Raw genomic sequence first — 20,284 nt, 5'->3', positions numbered from 1 at the left:
CTTTACACTATTTCCAATGTGACTTGTGCTGCATTCATGTTTCCTAATATTGTCAGATAAATACTTCAAATGCACAATTCCTTGAGTCCAAGCTGTGTCTCCTCCAAAAAGCAGGCATGGGAAACAGTAAAGTGAATTCCTACTTACACTTGCCGTTAACCAGTCCTTTCGTTAAAACCACATAACACAAAATTTACGATTCTGTCGTTTGTCCCGTTTTGTTATTTGAACATCGTTTGGCAGGATAGCAGATCAGAGTGGTGTGTGTGATTTCTGGGCTGTTCAGCTGTCCACTTTGTTCATGCTAACGCTGAACTAATTTAGCCCAAATGGTCAGCAAATCAACACCTGTCACTCACTACCCTATAAAGATGAATGGTAGATGACACTACCATGCATGGGCTGCGGAAAATAAGGCCATGTAGCTAAGTCCTGTGTTTTTCCATTTTTTTCCCTTTTGACTGTTGTTGCTGCACTTCATCACATCAGTGTTTAAAAAAATATTTTCTAAGATGATTTTATATGTATATGTATGTATTTATTATTGAAAAGGATAAGGAAGGCCCGATTCAGCCTATTCATACAAACCGTCCCTTTTTTGTTAATTATAAACACCTTTTGTGGCTTTTTACTTAAAAATAAGAGCAATTTGAGAGAAATCACACCAGGAATGATGAATGTCACATTTTATCTCAAAATATAAAGAAAAAGTCTTCAGCTATCCTTTGTGTCTTTATACTTTATTAGGAATAGGTGCAATGATTTATGGAAAAATGTACAAACATTCAAAAGTACAAATTCAGTATATCAGGCAAAAACAGAGTTTGTACAATTTTAACAAGCTTGAGAGTGAATATTTGGTATAATCACCCTTATTCTTCACTAAAGACTCTTGAGCAGCTTTTCTTGAAATTTAAGGAAGAGTTCTCCAAACTTCCATCCATTCGCTTCTGCTTATCCTTTTCAGGGTCGCGGGGGGCGCTGGAGCCTATCCCAGCTGTCATAGGGCGAGAGGCAGGGTACACCCTGGACAGGTCACCAGTCTGTCACAGGGCCAACACACAGGGACAGACAACCATTCGCACTCACATTCATACCTAGTGACAATTTGGATTATCCAATTAACCTATCCCCACAAGCTGCATGTCTTTGGACGGTGGGAGGAAGCCGGAGTACCCGGAGGGAACCCGCGCAAACACGGGGAGAACATGCAAACTCCACACAGAAAGACCCCGGCCTGATGTTGGAATTGAACTCAGGACCTTCTTGCTGTGCGGCAACAGTGCTAACCACCGTGCCACCATGCTGCCCTCCAAACTTCTTAAAGGATATTCAAAACTGACTTTTCTGTTCTCTGTGAAGATATTATTATTTGCCCCTAATAATATCTATTGCCACTGATTTTCAGTCCAGTTCTTGTGTAATTTCAATTTTCTCCCTGTTTCCCTTGTTTAAGAATGGCTTCTTGACAGCTTCCCTCCCACTGACACTATTTCTTCTGAGGCTTCAATAAACAGTGAATGGATCAACTGAAGGTCTAGATGAATCTCTCTGGTCATGTGTCAATTCTTTGCTAGATTTTTTTCTATTTTTTTAAGGACGTGACTTTTCGCTTGATCGAAACACATAATGTTGTTATTCACTGGATCTTTGCTGCTTTTCTGATATAAACTCTTAATACTTGCCACCTTCATTTAGGCTTTGACTGTTTGCTCCTGGCACTGCAGCATTTAGTGTCTGACCTCTGCCGAAATTCTTAAGTATACACGTTTTTCATCACTATATGTTTTCCTTTTGTCCATCTACCCCAATATTTTAGAAATAAATTTGTTTCTTTTTTGCTTTGGTTTATGTATTTGACAGCTTTATTGACTTTTCAGCAATCTAAGACATATTATAAGCTTATGAAATACAACTTACTGTTAAAAGCACATTACACCTGCATCTGAAACCTCTGAGTATGTTCTAGTTTAAGAGTCAGCAGTATCTGATCTTGACCTCTTCTCATGTTTTCAGTGTCAGACTTTCATGTCACAAACCATCAGGTTACACAGAGGTGGATGACCCCGGTGGTTTGCCAGGCATTAAACTACTGAACTGTATATGATGGACCTCAACCAGTATAAATGCTGCTTACAAATTATCAAGTCTAATTAAAACTTCATTTATAATGAACATAAAACTTTTATGTAAGTGTGATTTTGACTGCAGGACTTTTACCTGTAAACATGTGCTTTTTCTTTGTTATAATGTAGGATATTAGTTAGATTTTTTTTTTTTCCCATAGTCCAAACGTGCACTTTTAGGTAATTCATCATTTATCATTCCCTATCAGCCTTAATTATGCAGTACAGATTAGATTACAGTAACTTTACATGAACATGTTTCTGTTTCTGCTCAAATAAACCTGATGTGTAAGCAATGAATCAATTAACCAGCAGCAACTTTAATGATCAAATAATGCTTTCAATCTTTTAGCAATTAAACTTTGAAACATGTGCTGGTTACTTTGAACATTTAACATCTCGATAATTAAAACAAACAAAAAATTTCTTTAATATAACAGAGGAACTAAATATATATATTTAAGATCTACAGATTAGATGAGGACTCAGAGTGTCCCCACTGGTCCTGCTGGTCTCTGGTTTAATGAGACCATTTAAAAACTCTCTGCTGAACAGGACTCTACTCCTTCTGTGGAGGTGCTTCTGTGCTGTCCAGCTGTGGTGAAAGAGAATATGACCTGTTATTCTTTATTCCAAGAGTCTCTCTAAAATTCACACTCTGTTAGCCTCCAGCACTGGGTGCAGGTCAGGTGTTTTGGTCTCTGTTAACTGGTGTGTTTCTATTTTAACATAAGACGGTGCTAGATCTCACTTCCGTCTTTCTCTCTGTTCTTCTTTCAGGTGTGAGTGTACTCAGAACTCAGAAATTCTGCCTTCCGAATAGGTGGCAGAACGCCAGACTGCAGATGAGCTGCATACAGGGCTGGACTGGGACAAAAAAACAGTCCGGGCATTTTGACTAGAAACCGGCCCACCATTATAGGAAAAATCATAAAGCCTTTGAATGAAAACAAACGCTGTTGTGACAGTGATGTACACAATTTTGATGGTATATATCAGGGGTAGGCAACCTTTCTGATGGCGAGTGCCATTTAAAATTTCCTCAGAAGTCAGTGTGCCATATGATTGCATAAGCAATAAATTTAATAACGCTCTATATGAACAGTTACACAATATTATAAAATTATATTTGTTTGCAGATGTTGGCAGCTATCAGCGAATAGTTATCAGCTATTTTGAAACAAAAAAGACACTTTTTATCCATAACAAGAACTGTACAACAGAAAATACAAATGCTATTTATGGTCTCCTCACAACAATGATAAGAAAAATAAACTAAGCCAATATGGCATGTTTGTTAATACAGAGACACACATGTTAATGTGATCTCTGGTCTCCCACTCAGAGACACAGGTCTCTGAGTGTCCAGCATTCAGACGGCTACCTGAGGACACTCATGTGAGAGAAAATCTGCTCACACAGATATTTAGAGCCAAATACTGTCAATAAGGCCTCTGCAATGTTCTGAAGACAGTTAAACTTGTCAGGTAGTGATGTCCAGCAGGTAAAAATGCAGCTCCATGAACACGCACATCTATGGATTCCAGCTGCTTCGATGTTGCATTAACTGGCATTAACTCAGCCAGTTAATGCGAGACAAATCCAGCTGCTCATTAAAGATTTCTGGTTTGATCAGAAAATAAAACATTGGTCCATACACCTGAAAGTCCCAATTTGCGATGTGCACCGCTGGCGCGGCCATTTATTCTTTGATGCACCTTCTCAGATTAATTCACTGCGTGTCGTGCCCAGGGTTGGACTGGGACAAAAAAACAGCCCGGGCTTGACCAGAGACCGGCCCACCAGATATTAAAGCCATAAAGCCTTTGAATGAAAACAAACGCTGTTGTGACAGTGATGTACAATCTTGTTGGTATATGTATGATTTCTATACATTTTACATCAGATAAAAAAGTTGGTTGTAAGATTCAGATAATTATCTATTAAAAACTAGACATTTTAAATGAGAATAAAAAAGAAAAGTATTTCTTTGTGCCCCCCCTTTCCCTGTTAATGCCCTACCTGGCCCCCTGGTAGGTGTGCTAGACCCGCCCCTGCACAGTTACCAGCTGTCAGCTACTTAGAAAAGGATCCTGGTGTTATTTGTCTCTCAGAAACAGTTCATAACTTCCCTTCAACTCATTCATGTCACCTAAAAGGTAAACCTGTTTCTCCATCACCTGCTCAGCTCTGATGATGGGGGGGCAATCGTGGCTCAAGAGTTGGGAGTTCGCCTTGTAATCGGAAGGTTGCTGGTTCGAGCCCCAGCTCAGACAGTCTCGGTCGTTGTGTCCTTGGGCAAGACAATTCACCTACCGCCTACTGGTGGTGGCCAGAAGGACCAATGTTTTATCAGAGAAGGGCCGATGGCGCGATATGGCAGCCTCGCTTCTGTCTGCCCCAGGGCAGCTGTGGCTACAACTGTAGCTTGCCTCCACCAGTGTGTGAATGGGTGGATGACTGGATGTGTAAAGCACCTTGGGGTCCCTAGGGGGGACTAGTAAAAGCGCTATACAAATACAGGCCATTTACCATGATTTAGTAAGGACATCTCCTGGTTTCATCTTCATGTTTCCCTCTCACCAGATATCCAAACCGACATCATGACCAGCAGCTTTACAGCTGTGGCTCCAGCAAACATCAGCTGATCAAGCTTAAACGTGCTGCTGTTTAGTGCGACATCCACTGGTTTCCTCTTTCTGGCGCAAAGTGGGCGATCATCATCAGAATATAAGATAAAAACAAATCCAGTTGTAGCTTTACAGATTAAGCCTAACTGGTCTTTTGACCTTACGCTCTGACCTCCTCAATACAGGTTCTGAAACCACTGCACTTTTCTCCACATACTCATGTCCATCCAGTGGTTTCAAATCAGACACTGTCTCTGCATGTGACACATCAACATTTTCATCTTCCTCACCATATTGTTCCTCCTGAAATGTCTCTTTAGTCTTCAGCAAGTTGCGACAGTTCCTTCTGAACACATGACCTTCTTCAGTTCTTACGTCATATGATCTCGGACCTGCTTCCTGAAGAACAATGGCTTTCCTGCTCCATGCATTCTGATCTTGGATTCTCACTACATCATCCTTTGCAAGCAATCCAAGTGCTCTTGTTCCCTTGTCGTATTGCCGTTTTTGTTTCCATTTCAGATGCTCTTGCTTTTTTATAATTTCTTCACTCTGCTTGCTTTCTGCATAGCAGGGCAAAGTTGTGTGTAGCTTACGATTCATCAGCAATTCTGCAGGGGATAAACCACAGCCAAGAGGAGCAGTCCTGTAGCTCAGCAGAGCTAAATAAGGATCTGATTGACTGTCTGTAGCCTTCTTCAGAAGCTGCTTGATGATATGCACTCATTTTTCAGCCTTGCCATTTGCCTGTGGATGTTGAGGACTTGATGTGACATGTTTAAAGCCGTATTCTCTTGCGAAATTCTGCCATTCTTTGCAATTATAGCAAGGACCATTGTCACTAATGACAGTTTCTGGTATTCCATGCCTGGAAAAGATAGACTTCACATGTGTGATCACATTATTAGCAGTTGTACTTGTAAGCAGAGCAATCTCAGGAAAGTTAGAGTAATAATCTATCACCAACAGATAGTCTTTCCCATTAAAATGAAATAGATCTGTTCCTACTTTCCTCCAAGGCGCTGTAGGAAGTTCAGGAATCATCATGGGTTCTCTTGCCTGTCTGCTCTGAAACTTGTTACATGTTTCACACTTTCCGATCATGGTCTCAATGTCTTTATTAATACCAGGCCAGTACACAGTGTCTCTAGCCCTCCTTTTACACTTTTCTATTCCCAGGTGTCCCTCATGTATTCTTTGAAGTATCAGCTGTCTCAGACTATGTGGTATCACAATCCTATTGCCTCTCAACAGCAGTCCATTTACCACATTGAGCTCTGATCTAACATAATATTTTGAACAAGACCCTCTGGGCCAGTCTCCTTGGATATTTTCCATCACCATTTGCAGCTCCCTGTCTGCAGCTGTCTCCTCACATACTTGTTTTATCTTTGCGTCAGACACTGGCAGAGACTCCACTATCATATTAACATGATCGTCTACTTTTTTCTCAGTGGAGCTTGCGTGACACACCTCTGATGCTCGCGACAGTGCATCCGCTAAAGCGAAATGCTTGCCTGGTGTGTATATCAAGTCAAAGCTGTACCTCTGCAGTTTCATCATGAGACGTTGAATCCTCGGCGACATCTCATTCAGATTTTTCTTAATGATTGACACAAGAGGACGATGATCTGTCTCAACTGTAAAGGTAGGAAGACCATAAACATAACAGTGAAAAATATCAAGTCCATATGCCAGCCCAAGACATTCTTTCTCAATCTGAGCATATCTGGTTTCAGACTTAGTCATGAATCTAGAAGCATAAGCAACTGGTTTCCAGCTCCCCTCTTCAGCTTGAAGTAAAACAGCTCCAAGCCCATCCTTTGAGGCATCTGTTGAGATTTTCAGACTCTTAGTTGGATCATAATATGCAAGCACTGGGCGCGTTGTCAGTGTGGTTATTAAATCATTCCATTCTTGTTCATGCTTCGTTGTCCATTTAAATTCTATTGAATCACGAAGTAACTCCCTTAGTGCTGATGTTCTCACTGACAAGTTAGGTATGAATTTTCCTACAAAGTTTATCATTCCTATCACTCTGAGCACACCTCTCTTATCTGTCGGGCGTGGCATTGTTGCGATGGCTTTTATTTTTCTTTCATCTGGCTCAATACCTTCAGCAGAGAATTTGTCTGCCAAAAATGTTATTTCCTTTACACCAAAATGACACTTGTCACGATTTAGCTTTAATCCATTCTCCCTCACCCGTTGCAGCACCTTCACCAGTCTTTCATTATGTTCTTGTAGGGTGGAGCTAGGGCTGGGCGATATATCGAGTTTTTTAAAAATATCGATATATTTTCATACGAGATGTAAGATGTGACAATATCATTTATATCGATATAGTCTATGTTACGTTATAATTATACTTGTGGAGCCGCAGGTTTGCCTCTCTTTCGTCCACTTTTGTCTCTACGCTGCGTTACTCGGCCTCGCCTCTCCTTCACTGAACACAACTCCCCCTCCCCCATAGCTTCACCTGCAGGCAATGACAAGATGAAAGCGGAAAATCTCCGTTAGTGAGTTACTGCGGATCGCCCCGTGCGTGGGGCTGGACGGCGTCAACGTGTTAGTGAGCTAACCGCGCTAACGAGCTAACCGCGCTAACGACATGCAGCCCGGAGGGGCTGCACGGCCTAAAATCCTTTCATTTTCTCAAAAATTGACAGCGCGCCTTATGTATGAATTCTGGTTGTTCTTACTGACCGCAAACCGATTTTATGTGATACACTGCGCTCAGCAATCTGTCAAAAAATGTTTTAATATGACTTTGCTAAGCTACTGAGCTGCAGCGCTTGATGGATTGTCGGAGGATTACGGCTACCGAGGAGGAGCCTCGCGGAGTGATACGTACTGTGCTTCAACGTAATATTACCGTACTGTGTGTGTATAAGGACCACAAATGGCACCTGTTCAGAGACGTGGTGCAGCTGTGAAATCTGTCTTTGTTATTATACTCAGCATCTATTAGTTTAAATTTTGACTGCACAATTGTGAGCTTTTTGTTATGCACAAAAACATTGTTTTCTTTTATTTATGGACCATGATTATTTATGCTGATAATTTATTTTTGAGTAATTTTTTCATGTACATCTACGCTGTATGTAAATAAAAGTGCCCGCGTGACATCTGGGACACAGTGTGACTAAGAACTCTCTTTTTGTTCTTAACTTATGGCTTTAAAAAAAAAAACCGAGATATATATCTTATATCGCCATCCAGCTAAAAAATATCGAGATATGAATTTTGGGTCATATCGCCCAGCCCTAGGTGGAGCCCCAAATAACCACATCATCAACATAACAGCGAACACCCTGTAATCCCTCTAACATGTTGTCCATGGCACGATGAAAAATCTCAGATGCTGAGATTATGCCAAATGGCATTCTGAGGAATCTGTACCTGCCAAAAGGTGTATTGAAAGTACAGTATTTTGAACTTTTCTCATCTAGCTTTATTTGCCAAAAACCCTGTGCTGCATCCAGCTTTGAGAAGTATTTGGCGCCTGCCATTTCACCTGCAATCTCTTCACGCTTTGGTATCTGGTAGTGCTCACGTTTTGTGGCTTGATTTAAATCGCCAGGGTCCATGCATATTCTCAAATCATTGTTTTTATTCCTTTTATCCGCACACACCATTGAGTTTACCCACTCAGTTGGTTCTTCCACTTTTGTAATGACCTGCAACTGCGACATCCTGTCCAGTTCTTTCTTTAAACGGTCCTTCAGTGGAGCTGGGACTCTACGTGGTGAATGGATCACTGGCTTTGCATCCTCTGTCAGCTGGATACTGTAAGTGCATGGTAGACATCCCAAACCTTTGAAGACATCCTCATAATACTGTACAATGGAGTCAACTGCTCCTCGCTGTCCACTTGCTGCTTCTGCAGCTGATGTGGTACACTCCTTCTACTAGGTTTAATCTTTTGGATGTCATGCCACCCAGCAGTGATTCACGACCTTCTGGAAAAACATTAAACAATACATCATAATCTTTATGTTTTATTGTCACTTTAAGCCTGCATTGACCACTACTTTCAATATTCTTTCCATTGTAGTCTTTTAGAGGTACTCTTTTCTTTATTATTTTGGGCTTTGGTTTCATAGCATGGATCTCTGTCATGCTGATTAGGTTTGCCTGTGCACCTGTATCAATCCTTAGTGCCACCAAAGTTCCTTGTATTGGGAGTGAAACAATCCACGTGTCTTCATAATCTGAGCGTCGCTCACTGTCTTCTGCTTCGTTATGCTCACTTTTTACATCCCCAAGTGACACCATGCCCACAAAGAAAGTCTTGCTTAAGTCAGTCTCTTCAACTACATGCACTGATTTGGGTTTGGCTTTCGACAGACATTGTTTGGCAAAATGATTTTTTCCATCGCATTTCAAACATCTTTTACCATAAGCTGGACACTGTCTAGGTTCATGTCTGCTACCACATCGCTTACAGGAGTACACTGTATCCTCTTTGCTGGGCTTTCGCGACATATTCTTCCTCATTTTCTTTTTAACCACAGCTATTTTTGCACCATCATGTACTGCAGCGACGCTTGTCTCATTAAATGTCTTTGCATGCTGCAGGGCTAACTCACTTGCATGACACAGTCTTTCTGCTTCAACCAGAGTTAGCTTGGAATCTCTGAGCAGCCGTTCTCTAGTTCGTTTATCATGGATCCCATACACAATTTGATCACGAACCATAGAATCTTTCAGCTCTCCAAAAGTTGGCAAAAACCCACAAGGTAACAAAAGGTCTCTGTGGAGAGTTCTAGTGGGACCATGGTGATGATCGGGTTTGACTGTGTATACTGGGAGGTTGTTGTGTTGTCTTCGTAGCGCTTGTTAAAAATAACACAGCATCCACTTATGCCTTGCGAGCTACTGCTCCAAACATTTTATTGACACCATTCATCCTCTCACACCACAGACCAGTCTTCTTTTATGTGCTCCCCTGGAGGCATTTATGAGCTTTCTTAAATACAGCGCCCCCTGCTGGTAAACCTTATCATTACATGAACACCTACATATCACCACAGTTGTCTTTTTGACTTACAACCACGTGGACGATGGACTCCCACTTATCGGCCAATTTGTTTTTTCCTCTAATCCGAACATTCTTTACAAGCACGCGATCTCCAACGCCTAAGACAGATTCCGTTACATGTTTGTCATATCTAGTTTTGTTACGTTCAGCAACTTTGCTAACATTTTTGGTAGCCAGTTGATAGCTCTGCTGAAGGTGAGATTTGAGGGCTTTAACATACTGTGAGTGAGATTGCTGCTGGCGATGGTTCAGGGGGACATTGAAGGCAAGATCAATGGGTAACCTAGGCTGCCTGCCAAACATTAACTCATACGGCGTAAACCCTGTACTTTCATGGTTGGTGCAGTTATACGCGTGAACGAGTGGCTTAACAAAGTCACGCCAATGTTTCTTGTCTTCGTCTTTGAGTGTACCCAACATGTTTAGCAGGGTTCTATTAAACCTCTCCACAGGATTTCCCCTGGGATGGTAGGGCGAAGTTCTGACCTTTTGAATCCCAGCTAGGTCGCATAACTCTTTGATAGTTTTTGACTCAAAGTCTGCTCCCTGATCGCTATGCAACTTCTTGGGAAAACCGTAGTGGATTATAAAGTTTTCCCACAGGACCTTGGCTACAGTTTTAGCCTTTTGGTTGGGAGTAGTCATTGCTACAGCATACTTCGTAAAGAAATCTGTAATAACTAAGACATCTTTAGTGTTGCTGCGATCCGGTTCAATTGTCAAGAAATCAATACACACCAACTCCAGAGGTCTGGTGACTTGAATGTTTACTAGGGGCGCCGCCCTCTCTGGCAGGGTCTTTCTGCAAACACACCTGCTACAGCTTTTGATCTTTGGCTCTATGTCTGAGGCCATTTTTGGCCAGAAAAATCTGGTTCTGGTTAAATCAAGGGTCCGGTCTAGACCGAAATGACCCATGTCATTGTGAAGGCTTTTGAACACCATAGATCTTAGACTTTCAGGAAGAACCAGCTGGTACTGGGTCTCTTCACCTACACTCAGAAAAATAAAGGTGCCAACTGGAACCAAAAGTGGTTCTTTAGACTGATGCCATAGAAGAACCTTTTTTGGTGCCACAAAGAACCTTTCAAACAATGGTTCTTTGAAGAACCATTTCTTTCAGTGGTTCATTGAAGAACCTTTAAAGGTGCCCCAAAGAACCATCAAGAAATGGTTCTTTGGGGCACCTTTAATGGTTTTTCAAAGAACCTTTTTAAAAATGGTTCTTTAAAGAACCATTTTTAAAAAGGTCCTTCAAAAAGGTTCTTTAAAAGAACCATTTTAAAGAACCTTTTTTGAGTGGTTCTTTAAAAAACCATTTTAAATCTTTCAAAATAAAATGCATCATAAATTGAATTTGAGTAGGGTAAAATAAATACGAGCACAGCATAGACATATATTAATGGTTTATTGTCATTTTGTAGTATACCAAAAGACAAAAAGGCATTTTAACCCTCAGCACAACATCACTACTAATACATGTCACATATTAGTGTTTTAAACAGTAATAATTAAATATATTTGCTATACTATAAATAAATATATAAATACTATAGCTACAGATAACACAACAAATAATACATGTATTGTTTAATTAATAAAACATCAGAAAGTGATAAAACACATTAGAAATAGCAATAGCTTCATAACAGACCAATAAATCAACACATTTTCATCAGCAGATGTTTGCATGTTCAGTAAAAACATTTCAACAAAAAGTTTATGATTAAAATGATCAATGAACTTCAGCCTTACGCTATGTAATGTACGTTTCATGTTGTACTCATGGTCCTTTGTTAGTCCAGTTTAGGATAATGTCGCTGACGTATGTTTCATATCAAATATATGTCATATCAAAACAAGCCCACACCTGCAGTTGTTTCAGTTTTTCACTGGTGTTTCCTGTCAGCTGGTCAACCTCACTCAGGCGGACATCCATATCAGCCAACCAAATGACAAGTTCCTCCCTTTGTGCTTCAAACCCCTCCCACTCTGAGACAAGGAGCTGAAAGAGAGAGAAAAGAGTCAATTATAAAGAAGAGAGAAAAGTGAAACCCTCCTCAGAAGGTCTGACTCGCATACCTGCAGTTGACCTGTGATGGACTCCAGTTTGGCGTTCACGTCATCCCTCGTCGATGCCAACAGCCGAGTCTGCAGGGTGCCCTGGAAGAGCTGAGTTAATGTTCGACTCCTCCTGGTCAGGCTCTCCAGCTGGATGAGCCGAGGTCTCCCCTCTCACCGCTGCCTCTGAACACAGAAACACAAATTGCATCTGAAGCAGGAGGTGCAGATTTTTTTTGCTATTCTTTTCTAAATCCAGGCTAGATCAAGTGGAGGTATTTGGAAAACTTTTTTGGCCAGTGGACGACTGTTGTCTTGCAGAAAGTCAAATAAAACATATGCGATACACAATCAATTCACAAGAACACATTATAAAAAATAAGTCCAGTTCTTGCCTGATTTCAAGTGAAATCTGCATCAAAACAGGGTGACAGAAGTAAAACGAGAGCACAAAGCCTCACTTTGTACAAGCCTGCTATTAAAGTTCTCCTCTATGCAGACGACTTTCCTGTTTTCAAGGCACAACTTGGATCTGCTGTACGAATCTTATGGATACACACTAAATGAAACAATAGTGTGCATGACTCCAGATTCTGATCCCTCATCCTAATATGGTCCCAACATAGCAACAGCAATAATGCAAATGTTGAGGCTTCAAAATACAAAGTCCATAAACCAATGGCTGATGTGGGTTTTATCATAAGGGTGATAAATATACAGATTTCAGTCTGTCTTAGAGATTTGAGGTTCATTTACCTGCAGATGCACTATACGTACCTGCTCCATGGTTTTTCACAACATTTTGCACATCACTATTTAATACAGGAAGTAGGTGAACTAAAACAAATCATCGTTCTTTGTGAGAGGACCATATTAATGAAACAAACCTCAATGACATCATAGGGATCCCTAAAGATGCTCCTGCTGCTTCTCTTCCTCCTCATCCTAAGCTTCCTTCTCCTTGTCCTTGCCTTCCATCCAATTGTAATTCAACCTAATTGTGTTTCTCCCCCTCCTCTTCCTCATTTTGTTGGAGCTGTGAACACAATTAATGTGAATCTGGATTAATTTGTGCAAACAAGAAAAATCTACAGCTTTTTGGTCAGAGGTGCTCTTGTGATTTAAGCCGGGTAGAGTAGATTTACGTGTTGATGCTACCTGCTTCAGCTCTGGCTGCTGAGTGATATTTACACCCTGGCTGGATTACAAACTTTAACCATGTGCTGAACTTTGGCCCAGCGTTGATACCTCTTGTTAGTATAACGACCTCTTCTTAGCTTGTATGTATGATGTATGATGGTGGATAAATGAAATATACAAAGAAAATTTAACTATATTACAAAAGAACATCTATCTTGGAAACATCAAATGACCGGAGCATAACTTGTCAACTAGTCCGAAAATAAGTTATGCAGGAACAGTCAAAGACACACCTTCTCATGTCACATTTCTATTCATTTCTATATAATTAGACTAGACAATAAAGAGTTATCTAATCTAATTATTCATTCAAAACACTCATGCATAGCTGTATTTTATACAGCTCTTACAGAATTCAAAGTACAGGTTCATGTGAGTATTTAATGTACGGCTCAGATCTACAGAATTTCAGAGTTTCTAGAGCAGACACAGAGCTCACGCCACAACAAGCTTCAGGCGCCATTTTAGTGACTTTAACAATATATTAAATTTTAATTTTGGTCTAGCTGACATTAGGTTATGTACGCAGCACGCAATTGAACCACATATTTTAGAAGCCAAAGGTTCAAATTAGCTGGGAGCACCTTCACTTAATTATAACAGTGGTTTTGTTAGGAAAACAGTTTCTGTATACCAGATACTAAATTGCGCTGACGTCAACGGCTAACGTATCTAGCTAATCGCTACTGTTAGCACAACATTAACAGCACGCTACAATGACGAGTAACACAAACAAAACAGTAATAAGGTTTTAATGAAAATGTTTTACCTTTTCCAACATTCCCAGAATCCAGAGCTTCAAAGTCCAGCAGGTACTGAAGACTGTTAACCGTTTCGCTGTCACCGTCAGTGAGAAAGAGTTTTTCTCCCCGAAAGGTCAAGGCCCGCCGCTCGCGCACTCTGTCTGCGCTTGTGCATCCCAACGACTGACCCCCTCCGTCCGCTCCCGGGAGGTTATAGTATGACGTGTTCTGACGTCACTCTCTCTCTCCCTGTCATTTATTTGGCTCGAAACACATATTAACAAATTGCTCAGTGATGAACAACTACTCAGATCATTTACCTAAGCAGTGTGCTTTGTCAAAACGAAGTGTGTGTTCATTACACTGACATTCTGTTCTGCAATTGTTATTTACTTGTATTTTATAATTTGACTTTACATACTGCTGGGTGGTTTGTAAAGTTTACAATAACTAGTATTATCATTATGCTATATTTTCAAAAATATATAATAATCTCAAAAGTAATGCCTTGGAGTAGAAAATAGTAATGCTTTATTAAAATTTAAAACTAAAGTACAGTATTTGAATGTGTGTATTGTGTCTACTGTTTGCAAATATTTCTGACTTTTATTTGAATATTCAGTTTCCTACCATCTTCTCTTAAAAGGTAATTGCAAGGTATCCCGCCCTCCCCCTTCGCACACACATGCACACAAAGAACACACACAGTATAATTCACAGCCTCGTTATAGTGAATAAATATTTATGCCATTTACACCATCAAACTTAGATTGCTAAGGATGAAGAACCTTTTGTTCTTTAAAGAACTATTTGTAATAGCTGAAGAACCATCCACAAAATAAAAAGGTTCTTTGACGTATGATGGTTCTTTAAAGAACCATGAAGACATCTGAAGAACCATTTAAGAACCATAATTTTTCTGAGTGTACTTGCCTTTTTCTGTACAAAATCCCGTTCTGCAACTCAAGTTTGTTTAACTCACGCAGAAGGATGCTAAGTTGTGGGATCTCGTTGCATACAGTAGGAGGAGATGTTTCACCTGTTTCAAGCTGGTGTATGATTTCACTGATAGCAGGATCGTTTGTTTGACTTATCTCTTCTTCTGACAAGCTTGGAATGACAGGAAAAGCATCACACTGGTCGAAACTGTCAGGAACAGCATCAACGGACATAGACAGGGATGTTACGAGTGGGCAGGCAAGAGCATGGTCTGTGTCAAGAGACTGGAGGACTAGATGTTTCTCACAGATTGCACTGACAGCTTGAGTGGGAACGTGAGTGAAAGGATCGGTGCCAGGCAAGTGGTGTTGCACAAACTGACGGATCCGCTCCTGTTCCATCAGGGAGACAAGGTCATTTAATGGCTCGAGATGCGGACGACGAGATAGGCCATCTGCGTCCATGTTTTGTTTGCCTGCTCTGTACCTAAGCTGGAACTCGAAAGAGGACAGGGCGGACAACCAGCGATAGCTCGTCGCGTCTAACTTAGCGGTGGTCAAAATGTAAGTTAGAGGGTTACTGTCAGTTATTACTGTGAAAGGACTGCCATATTAGTAATCGCAAAACTTTTCCGTTACAGCCCATTTGAGGGCAAGAAACTCAAGCTTATGAGCAGGATAACGGCTTTCGCTTTTTGATAGTCCTCTACTTGCTTATGCAATTACTTGCAACTCTCCCTCCTGCTCTTGATAAAGAGCTGCCCCTAACCCGATTGTGCTTGCATCTGTATGTAATACGTAAGGCAACTTGGGATCGGCAAAGCCTAAAAGGGCAGAAGTCAGTTTGTCTATAATAGTCTCAAACGCTTTCTGACAACTCTCTGTCCATCTCTCCCCGAAAGGAGCTTTTGGCTGAAAGTATTGGATGTAGTTGGACTTAGAGCTATTGCTTTTCCGCAGTGGGGGCTATTCGGCAGTTAGGTTGGTAAGGGGTTTTACGATCTTAGAAAAGTCCTTAATAAACCGCCTATAATACCCTGCAAACCCTAAGAAGGAGCGGAGTTCTTTCAAGTTCTTGGGACTTGGCCATGTTTTTACCGCTGCTACTTTTTCGGGGTCTGTTTCTACACTGTTTTGGGAGACAATGTGCCTAAGTACCGAACTGACGTCTGAAAAAACATACATTTTTCAGGCGATAGCTTCAGACCATATTCTTTGAGACGATTAAGCACGTGGAGAAGGCGAGTCTCATGTTGTTCGAGGGTTTCAGAGTAAACTATAAGGTCGTCTAGATGGACCAGGACTTCCTTAAGATTGATGTCACCCATACATTTCTCCATCAGCCTTTGAAATGTGCTGGGAGCGTTTGTTATGCCTTGGGGCATCCGGTTGAACTCGAAGAACCCCATCGGACATACGAAGGCTGTTTTGTGCTTATCTGCCTCATCGACCTCAATCTGGTAGTACCCGCTTTTGAGGTCAAGGACCGAGAACCACTTCGATCCTGTTAAGGCGGAGAATGCTTCTTCCAAATTAGGAAGCGCATAGGCGTCTTTGATGGTGTTCAGATTCAACTTACGGTAATCTACACAGAGTCTTTCGTCTCCGTTCTTCTTCCTTACCATCACTATTGGTGAGGAAAATGGCGACTCGGATTCGCGAATGACACCTGCATCGCTTAGTTCCTGCAGATGCCTCCATACAGCATCAAGATCTTGTGGTTGTACGGGGCGGGGTCTGTGTTTGTTAGTGCAACCAAAGACTGTATCGTGTAGTGCGAAAACCTCCGACATAGCACTTAACTTTTGTGTGATTCGTTCTTTCCATCCAGCAGGGACTGGAGAATCAGCAAAGTTAAGATTAAGCTCAGCAGGGTTCGAGCTGGGAGTCTGTTTGGACTGCTCTGTGATCTGACTGTTTGGTATGATCTCTTGAATAGCATGCATTTCAGCAATGACACTTTTCGCAGGGATAACTATGTCATGCTTACTTTCATTTCGCAGGACCACTGGAAGCTTTTGTGAGGGTTTCTCAGCAAGGGTAAGTAGACAGTTGGTGACCAAGACACCACCTGGAAAGGAGGATGTAGAGGGGGTCTCGACTACTACCCACCTGCCTGAGTGTTCAGTTTTCGCGTGGACTAAACCCTCTAAGACTCGACTTTGGCCTGCAGGAATGACTTCAGGCTCTTTCCCTGACAGAGTGACACGATCGGGACACTGTGGTCACTTGCGATCCGGTATCAAGAAGGCAGTTGCAAGCTTGGTCATTGATTTTTACTTGAGCAGTGTACTTAGCTCCAATTAGACCCTTGGGTAGTTTCACAGTGGCTGATTTATTGTTTGAGAATCATTTTTTGGGTTTATGTGAAGGTTCGGTGGGACTGGTTTTATCCGTAGCACCCACTTGTCCCGCAATGAGGGCTCCCTTTAGTTTAAAGGCTGTGTTTGCTTGTTTTGTCTATCCCACAGTAACTGTTTTTCTTTCAACTGTTTCCTTTTGTCAGTGACTAAAGACGGGTTTGGGTCATTTGGGCACACAGAGGCAATATGGCCATCTTTGCCGCACTGGAAACAGTATCCAGGCTTGGGCCTACGCTTCGCAGCTTGGGGTGTCAAAGGGGTTCGTTCTGGTACTTTAGAGTTGGTCTTAACAGTAGCTTTTGGAGGGTTAGACTTTTTCCTAGGAGGGTTCGGGGTTAATGTTGCGAGATGGCTTTGAAGCTGACTGATTTGTGCTTTTAGTTCTGTGACCAGATCTGTTTGAGGATCTACTGGTGGGTCTACTTTCTGGGGTTTCAATCTTGTCAGTTCACTCTGCAGCGCAGTTATTTGTGTTCGCATTTCAGTGAGATCGTCTTGCATGGTGAGCGCAGGAAAGTCAGCATTTGCAGCAATAGAGTGAGAGGCTACTTTTGGTCTGGTGGCAGCAAAATGTTTTTTCATTCGGCTTTCTTTTGCAGTATGCTTGTCCTCTTCTACTCTCAACTGTAGCAGCAGCTCGGTGAATGAGGGGGGTTTATCCTTTTTTCTTTCGAGCTGAAGATCTGTTAACAAGGCATTATCCCAACACCCCCGACAGAATTGATGCAGAAGGTGTCGGTCTGCTTCACCAGCTACGACACCACCTCTTTTCAGAGCTTTTGAGAGAGCTGTTTGCAGGCGATGGAGGTAGTGTGAAGGCTTTTCACCTGCATCTTGTAACATGTTGAGAAATTTGGTGAAAAGCTCATCGCCATCCTCGACAGTGCCAAAAGCTAAATGGAGTAGTTCAAGATAAGCTGAAGGCAAGGCTTCAGGGCCCAGAGGTTTCTCCACATTGGCAGCAGGCGGTACGAGACTGTCTAAGATTTTCCACGAGCGGTGCAAGTCAGACAGATTGGGATCTTGAAGTATGAGCTCTACACTGTGGCGCCATGTATCAAAGTCCACCTCATGACTAGGACAGGGCAGTTTGCCTGAAAAATTTGTGAGGCAGAAGGAGGCGCTCACTGGTGAGACAAGAGCTTCACTTCGCACTATGTGCTCTACTACAACCTTTTGCACCTCAGGGTGTGTTATAAAGCTCTGTGGAATGGTAGTTTGTAGATCTGGTTGTGTCTGGTTGACGAACTGAAAATCGCTGATGCGTTCGTTAGCTTTGATTGGTTCTGCAGTTTCACTTTGGATAGGTTGATCATTTGCTTGTACTTGGGTTGTTAGTTCACTTTGTGCGACTGGGGTAGGAGCTTCTATGCTGTGTGTGACTGACTGAGCACATTGGGAAAGGTGTTCATGCAGAACAGCTTCAAAAGATTTGCCACTAAGTCTAGCAATGCTTTGCAGTTCATTGATAAAACTGTTGGTGGCGACGTTGGTAACAGCTGCGATGTACTCAGGTGACAGGTCTCGTATCTGATAAGTGACTTCATTCGGACATTCAAGTGTGTAGGGTAGTAAGGGTTCAAGTGTCGAAAGAGCAGCTCCACTCTCATACTCTACAATAGCATTTTTGTGGTAAGAAGACTTACGGTGTGTTCACACCGAACGCGATGGACGCGAATAAAACGCCCCAAACGCCCCTAATTTGACGCGTGCACATTCGCGTCTCAACGCGTGTCCAAGAAAAATCACGCGCGTCAAAATATGATATTTTGACGCGCGTGAACCGGAAATGTGGGAGGAATGTGGGAGGAAGTTGTGCCAGACCGTTATCTTTGCAAGATGGCAGCTGTCGAGCTAGCGCTTGAAGAGAGAGTCTCCTTTCTCTATGTACTGTGGAGAGCAGAGCAGCAGCGTAAAAGACGTCCTCGCCGTACCTGGGTCCATCAGGTCCTCCAGAGGCGTGAGCAGTTTGGTGAGTTTCACCATTTGCTCCAGGAGCTGCGCCTGGATGACGGCCGATTCCAGCGCTATCACCGTCGGCCAGTTTGAGGACCTGCTTTCCCTCGTCGGTCCCAGCATCGCCCGCCTAGACACCAACTACAGGCGCTCAATCCCACCTGCAGAGCGCCTGTCCATCTGCCTGAGGTTAGTAAAAGTATTTAATACGGTAGTCCTTTATTGATACCTGTGCTAATATGCTAAACCATCCAGTTATACACTGCTAACATGGATGTGCTATGCTAACAGTGAATGCTGTCGGTGTTTACTGAAAGAAAACTGTGGTATGGAGACTGTTTATAATATTTCTAGTGATACTCAGAAGCTCTCATCAAGTCCTGATTTAATTCGATTTATGCTGTTATCAGTGTTTGCGATGATAGCATGGCTGTGGTGTCCTATCAATGTATGCGCTCGGTGTTTGCTGATATCAAACTGTAGCATTAGGACCACTGAGTTAACCTTTGTAGTGATACTCACTCCTTTTTATTTAGACCTGGTTTGATTCTGGGATAGTTGAATATTTGTATATAATCCCTGCAGCTGTCAGACTCTATAACAGGGGTCAACAGCCTTTATTAAAACAGAGTTAGATAAAACTGAACAGTTTGGTTCATCTTTAGTTACATGGTTCTATCTTGATAAGCTATGTCTTATCACAGATTAATTTTTCAAAAATATTAATGATTTAAGCAAGGAAAGGGCTACATGTCAACATACAACTCTTTATTTCTATTAATGTCTTACTTCATTCCTACCTGATTGACATGTTTAGGAATTATGAGTGATTGGCTCACTGTAGTGGTAAAAGTTGCTACCAATCAAATTATGATATGTTAAAGTTAAAACAAAACACAACTGTTTTAGATATTATCTAATATACATTTTGTAATTATCCTTATAATTACAAAAGGTTTTATGTAAGATTTATGTTTTGTGATTTAAATCTGACATCACAAAAGTATTTTGGAATTTGAATAATGTATTTTGTAACTGCAGTACACATAATACTGATTTTGAACAATTTTGTCCAGGTTCCTTGTCACCGGGGACTCCTTCACGACCAAGCATTCAGTTACAGAGTCGGTGTGTCCACGGTGAGCCAGATCATCCCCCAGGTAGCGACGGCCATCTGGGACTGTCTAGTGGACGACTTCATGGCTGTGCCTTCACCTGGAGAC

General features: G+C 41.8%; 1 protein-coding gene and 1 long non-coding RNA gene across 3 annotated transcripts in view; one reads left to right on the top strand and one right to left on the bottom strand.

The window, feature by feature from the left end:
* Positions 1-20,284, top strand: part of LOC146682558 (putative HLA class I histocompatibility antigen, alpha chain H) — a 60,879-nt gene that overhangs the window by 10,926 nt on the left and 29,669 nt on the right. The window lies entirely within an intron of this gene.
* On the bottom strand, positions 11,108-13,892 carry LOC146682560 (uncharacterized). Of its 2 annotated transcripts, XR_014917527.1 has the most exons (4): positions 13,831-13,892; positions 12,749-12,897; positions 11,883-12,047; positions 11,108-11,805 (listed from the first exon to the last, which is right to left on the bottom strand). It is a non-coding gene; the product is annotated as an uncharacterized LOC146682560 (long non-coding RNA). The 2 variants fall into 2 exon arrangements; XR_014917526.1 differs by lacking the exon at positions 13,831-13,892 and having other exon boundaries at positions 12,749-13,166.

Source organism: Copadichromis virginalis, linkage group LG22 (genome assembly GCF_057382275.1).
Source record: "Copadichromis virginalis isolate Kocher_CV1m ecotype Utaka linkage group LG22, C_Virginalis_male_GT1.1, whole genome shotgun sequence".
NCBI lineage: Eukaryota > Metazoa > Chordata > Actinopteri > Cichliformes > Cichlidae > Copadichromis > Copadichromis virginalis.
This window is presented reverse-complemented; position numbering and strand designations above follow the sequence as displayed.